Source organism: Mytilus galloprovincialis, chromosome 7 (assembly GCF_965363235.1).
Source record: "Mytilus galloprovincialis chromosome 7, xbMytGall1.hap1.1, whole genome shotgun sequence".
NCBI lineage: Eukaryota > Metazoa > Mollusca > Bivalvia > Mytilida > Mytilidae > Mytilus > Mytilus galloprovincialis.
The window spans coordinates 94,207,597-94,214,621 of record NC_134844.1 but is presented as its reverse complement, the minus strand read 5'-3'; the positions used below and the strand labels follow the sequence as shown (position 1 = coordinate 94,214,621).

The following is a 7,025-nucleotide window of genomic DNA, read 5'->3' as shown; positions in this document are numbered from 1 at the left end:
AGTCGATTTTTCTTTCAAGTAAATTAACTTACTTAAAAGCCCATTTTACAAAAACTGCACCGTACGATTTTTTGACGACAAGTCAAAATGTTAAGTTTAACCTTTGAACTACCAATACTGTGATTTATAGCCATATAGTCCGAATGACGATTAAACTCCTTAAATAAGCGACTTTTCCTTACTTTGTCACCGTACTAAAATATCGTGTGTTATATCTTAACTCAGTATCGACATGCGACGTTATGTAGTATGAAGTTTAAATTTTAAAATGGGATATAAGTGAACGGTTTGAAAGTGAATAACTCTCATATTGATATTTAACGGATATTAAAGACAGTTTGAGGTAAGAACATGTTTTTTCTGTCTTCCTACAATAGTTTGTCTTTAACAATTAAGTTCTGAGTATTTAACAGTTGAAAGTCATCCATATTTAAATGAGATATGTAATTTTATTTTTTTCTAAAATAAAAGGTCAGGTTTATGAAAACTTCGCTATTAAACACTCCTTTAAGTTTCATAACATCATTTGGTCAGTCAGAATTTTTTGCTGATCGTCGATTGTTCTCTTTTTATAGAAAACATTTTATAACTTCTTATTCTTTAAGGTTCTATGTAGAAAAAAAACATGATTCATTGTTGCATCCTCCGTGTATGTCTGTCTATGTCGAAAACATCAGTTCCACAACGACACCCTCTTTTCCCCTCAAGTCTAGAATACGTATACGTAGGAACGTAATACATTCACAGACCCTCAATGGTTTTAATAAATTAATGTAAATGTAGAGAAATGTCTAGATCCGAAGGTTTTTAGGCTGTTTGGTATAGTCTAAAATGTTGATTTTGGTAATAAAAAAAAAGCAATGCCAATCAACTAACATATATACCAGGATTTTACTTGTATATTTGCACCAGACGCGCGTTTCGTCTACAAAAGACTCATCAATGACGCTCAAATAAAAAAATGTTAAAAAGGCCAAATGAAGTACGAAGTTGAAACGGAATGATGAGATAAATAAAACAACAGAAACAATTACAAATAAAATCTAACACAAAAGAATATATATAAAAATAAGGAGATGTGGAATGATTTCAAAGTTCAAAAGAAGTGGATGTTTTCAATTATATCCATAATGTATGCCTACTTTGCAAGTACCATGGATAATTGAATTGGGACTACAATATAGACAGCGACACCTCATTTTGAGGGGAAAAGGTCTGTCAATCTATTTATCACAATCTATTTATCATTTACATTTAGCCTGTACCGCGCGAAATTTCAAACATTCCTCAGAGCAGGGTAAATCTTTTATAAAATAAGACCATCGACAGCCGTTAACCCTATGAATTCGTTACAACTCGCAGAAATAAAAAATAATATTTTAAGTGTACAGAAAATATTTCGATTGAAATCATTTAAAGTTTTCTGAAATGTTTACGTAACCCAATACGTCTTTTAAATACTTAATGTGCAATATAACTGAGGCATTTATGTTTATTCATGCGAGGACCTTTAACAAAAATCACAAAAGGCACATTATGTGTACGTAGTCGATAGTTTAGTAACGACACTATTGTTAGGCTAGGATATAATATTTTAAAATTGGGTGTTGTTGAAAGGTTTCAAATTTTGTTTCGTATTCATTATTGAAATATGTTATAACAGATTGTACTATATCAAAAACATAAAATATCATTGTGATTTCTTTTCATTTGTTTACCCCTGGAATATATCATATTATCTGTTTTTTGGAAAATAAACCTTTCAGGGTTTCGGGCCCTGTTTTTGACCTTTTAATCTTGCAGATACGAGGTTCACTTATGAGACTTTTGTAGACCAGCCAACTCCCCTCCCTTTCTAAGGTTTTTATAAATATGCATTACCTACTGCACAATAACTGTTATAATTCAAGAAATATAGATGACTATTGAGTGGACACGTTTTAATCTTCTCGTACAAAACAGTAAAATAGTCTACTTAATAGTTACTAGTTATTGTCATTTCGGAGCCTTTTATAGTGGTATGGGCAAAGCCCATTGTTGAAGACCCTACGGTGACCCATAATGTTAATTTCTGCGTCATTTGGTTTCGTGTGGAGAGTTGTCTCATTGGCAATCATACCATATCTTCTTTTTTATATGACATGGAATATTTTGTTGATAGTCAGTTGTATTATGTTACATGCCATTCAGTTCTTATATATACGATAAATATTCCGTGTTATATGTTTTGTAGATATCAAAATAAAACGTTGTTGTAATCACTCAAGCTTAAATTATTGAACCGAGACTAGAAAGGACTATTTCACATAAGACTACAGTTTACAAAACATTATATCGTAGCTCTTATTAATAGTTGAAGTTTGTATTTCTTACCCCTAACCTTTTATTTCACCTTATTTTGTTTTTCATATGAATCAAAAATCAAAATTATTTAAACAACATGTTACATTTGCTTCATGCTTTTCAATATAATGCCCCCTTTTTTGTTTACCAAACCTGACCAAGAGCATAAGATAAAGTTACCCCCAACACACTGGACCAGTTAATGGGTTATTTTTATATATTATTTTCACTTTTACAATTGTGTCGAATTATAAACTTCACGGTTCAGGTCTATCGTTATAAAGACTCTGTATAGTTTTAATTAACGTGAATCCAAAGAGAGGATACTGCAGACCTAGCCAAAGCCAAGTTTTTGAAATTTGGTAAATATGGCATATTTGTATTTCTCTTTGAATTGTTCCTAACTGTTAAGAATTTGGATATTTATTAGTTTGAAATATTGCGTTGTCATCTATTTATTGTTGAAGAATGTTTAATTAATCTAGACATATTGTTGCTTCTTCTGTCGGTTGTTTTGTGCCTCAATAATGTACACTCAACTCTTACTTTGTTACATGTCGATCTTAACAGTTAAACTGAATAAAGGGTTGACAGCTGCACTGCAATACTAATTAATATGATCGATAACGAAAGCATAATTTCGAAATTACTGACATTTTCAATTACTGGCCAAATAGTATTTACAAAATGATTGCCGGAAAAGGTTAAGAACTAAGCTCCTCAAATTGCTAAAACTTGTTATCGCTAGCATATAATTAGGAAATGCAACAGAATGAAATGTTCATAAATAGTATGACAAGTCTGTTTACACATGTAACTACACATAATATACTTCTTTTAAATACTTTCGGTACAATATAACAAAGATCCTGTTTGTTTATTCAAGAGTAAAATTTTAAATCAATAGACAAATCGCGTGTTTAGCATTGATTGCTTAGTAACTAGACGCTACATTGGGTACAATATTAAACCTTTTAAATGGAATGTAAATGAAAGATATTATAATGTATTACACACATATTCATATAAGAAAAACGTAATTGAGAGCTTGAGGTAAGAATATTTTCTATCTCTCTTCGTCACATAGTTTGTCTTTACACATGTACATGTATTACTGAATATATAACAGTGACGTGATATGAATGTTAAGGTAATATGGTATTTTCTCAAAATGAGATCATAAGGAAAGAATAACTAATGCTTTGCAATTGCACAAAAGTTTATATTTTCTCTAAATTCAATTGCCTTTTTATTGAATCATTTAGATTATTTTTTTCGGAAGAGAAATCTGATTTTTGTTTTGCTTTTTCGAACTTATCAACTTAGAATTCAGACTATTCGGTGCCTCCACGACCCCCGGCTTAAATTAAACGGACCGTAAAGCATGTGTACTAGATGAATAAAAAATACACTAATACAAGGGTTAACGTCATATTTGCGTGGGTCATGAAGAGTTAACAGTCACGTAAAATTGAATCAAAGAATACTGACGTCCTTACCGAAACAAATTATTTGGAAAAGACATGATTTTATAGGAGTTTGTGAACAAATCTATTTTGACTTACATTTAGTCTGTACAAAAGAGGAGTATCCGCAAAAAAATAGACATTTAAAACATGCAAATGTACAAAGTACTTTTAACTTGTATCTGCAATGAGACCATAGACTGCCGTAAAAAGAAGCATGTGAATGTGTTGCATCTCGCAGAAGTAACGAAGTTAAAATTTTGTATAAGTTTATTGAATAATGCACAGTTATACCCCAATGGGTTAGAAGGCATACATAAATCAACAAAATAAGTTTACAAGTTATAAATGTACAGGAAATATTTCGAGTGAACAAGTATTAAAGTCGTTGTCATTGTTTTCGACACCAAATAATTCTGTTAAATACACCCGGTGCGATTTAACAAATAGCCATACAAGTTGACCATGTGTGGAAATTTTAAATATATATACAACACACACATTTTATATTCGGATGTCATTTAAAGTTATTGATTTAAGATATGCCAAAGAGAGCTCGTTTTTTGTCTCTCTTTATCACATAGTTTGTATTTAGCCATGTGTTATTGACGATTATTGATTTATTAGGTTTGAGAATGTATTTAAAGTTTGTATTTAAAGTTTGTAGTTTTTCTCTTGAACCTAACACAATAAATGATTATGCAATCTCAGAGATTTTAAAGTTTGTCAAGCAATTTATAATATTGTATTCCTTTCAACATTTACATTATTTAATATTCCTGCTTTTCTATTGATAAAGGGATATTTTATTTGCCAATAAGACATCACTTGAGTTAGGCCTGTTTATATTTTATAATAATACCAATATTCAATGTGTACATAAGTGTATAAGAGAAACAGATATACAAGTACGTATGGCTTTGACCTTAACACGTTTACCTCGACACTGAAACGTGTCTTTATTCTACATTTCATATGATTGTTTTTAAATGTTCGTTTTGTTTTCTATTATTGTTTGATTATTTTTCTGTCAACCTCATAATTGATATATAAAACCGAAAGGACAGATTGCTTGGAAACCTTGACATTTTATGATGTATTTTTTACAGTAGCAAACCTTGTTTTGTGTATCATTTGCCCATTGTATAGCGTTTACATGTCGCAATTGATACGTAAATTTAGGGAATGTTCGTTATAAACCAACTGCTTAAGCAAGGGTTGTCTTCTCATAAAATGAAAAGAAATGTCGCAAAAGTGTTATGAGATAAAACCATAAAATTAACAGTAATTTTGCGTGACGATCACCATCAAGAATTCTTTGAACGTCTTTTTTCAATTCAAAAGCGACTACAGTCCTACTCTAATATCAAATATCGAAAGAGTCTTTAGATCTATAAATATATCAACGATGTCCTATTCTACATAGACAAAATTTGGACGAGTCTGGATTTGTAAGACGGGAAAAAATACAGAACGTAGATGCTTTTCTTGTCAATTGGAATGTCTCTTTTATTTGTATAATCTGTATGTAAACACCTCGTTTCACACTAAGTTAAAAGGTTGATATTATGAAGTAACATGTATTCTAATACTTCTTACGAGGTATTTACAGGCCTTATATTATTTTATAGTTAGAGTTTTTTGCGTACGTTGTATGATTGATGTTTGTTAGTTTGGCCTTATTTATAATTATATGAAATTAGATGTTCCACTTGTCGTGTCCATCCGTATATATCAACATAAATAATCAGTATGCTCATTTTGAGAGCAGTAAAATCAAATTACTTACTCGGAAGGTTATCTTTTCTACAGTGGGATTGGCATGTAAAATAAACGATATCTTCTTCACATTGCATTCGCGAAAAAAAATCTTAACAATTAGTGATTTCAGTCATCTTGTTTATGTATAATCCTGATGAAAGAAAACATAGCATAGCGCTTCGGACACATGAAATTTAGAACGTGGTGTTTTCATTTTTTACAGCACTAAGTCGATATCTCTAGTTGGTGGCCTATCAGTCACCGAGGGTATCATCAGTTCAGTAGTCAAAACTTAGATACTAAATTTGTCCGTTAATAAATATTGAAATTAGAAAATAAGGTTTCGACTCCCTGAGGCAAAGTTGGCCTTATATTGATTTTGGCTATCTTTCTGTCCTTTTTATTGTACATTATAAATTTATATCTAAACACACTATCATATCGAAAAAAATGTTTCGTCAACTGTTCCATTTTAAAAACTCGGGTAAAACTTGATATACGAAGATTAATTATAAGACATCTGTGTTTATCAATATGAATATTTTCACTTTTTGTCACAAAAAAAAACCATTGTAATTTAAAAAGACTATTCTTTTCAACTATATTCTGCAAAACACAATTAAACCAGTTTTAACGATTGATGAAATATAATTGACTGGCCATTAGACTTATGCTTCGTAAAATATAAGATTCATTAACAGGGACCTGTTATTCGCTCCCTCTCGTCGAATACCCCTTTCTAAATGTGTCAAACTTTAAGCTTCTGGGTTAAGATCTCTCTTTGTATGGTCTCTATACAATGTAAATGGACGCAAATTTAGAGAGAGGCTACTGTAAACCTTCCGAAAGCAATGTTTTGGAAAATAGGAATAGATATCTTTAATTCTTTCTGATTGATTTGTTCAGAACTTGTTAAGAATCGGGATGATTGCAAGTTTGACACATTGAAAACCATATGTCTGTTAGTAAAGACTGTATCATGCTGTAATACTTTACTACTGTCGTTAGGTGTATGCCCAAGTTTGACGCATTGAAAACTATATGTCTGTTAGTAAAGACTGTATAATGCTGTAATACTTTACTACTGTCGTTAGGTGTCTGCCCAAATGACGCATACTTCACATCTACAGTTATGCTTATTGTCGAACTTTAAGACATTTCACCCGATATACTTCCCATAATCAGATATAATAAGGATTAACTTGTTCATATAATTTTTCGTACATAAATGGCAGTGCATCATCAGCCTCTTAAGGCTTGTTTAGTATCATGTAAACTGACTGCTTATGTTTAAAATTGTAATTTAGTATCATGTAAACTGACTGCTTATGTTTAAAATTGTAATATCTATCTATCTATCTATCTATCTATCTATCTATCTATCTATCTATCTATCTATCTATCTATCTATCTATCTATCTATCTATCTATCTATCTATCTATCTATCTATCTAT

At 30.9% G+C, this 7,025-nt stretch overlaps 1 protein-coding gene across 4 annotated transcripts in view; it reads left to right on the top strand.

Annotated features, from left to right (window-relative positions):
• The first annotated feature begins 254 nt into the window (after positions 1-254).
• The window catches only part of LOC143084007 (uncharacterized), an 80,616-nt gene continuing 73,845 nt past the window's right edge, over positions 255-7,025 (top strand). For 3 of the 4 annotated variants that reach the window (XM_076260416.1, XM_076260414.1, XM_076260412.1), the window contains exon 1: positions 3,272-3,396. The gene's annotated coding sequence lies outside the window, so the exon portion shown is untranslated. Of the gene's footprint in view, positions 344-3,271; positions 3,397-7,025 lie in introns of those variants that run through there. The other variant, XM_076260413.1, reaches the window with a different exon arrangement.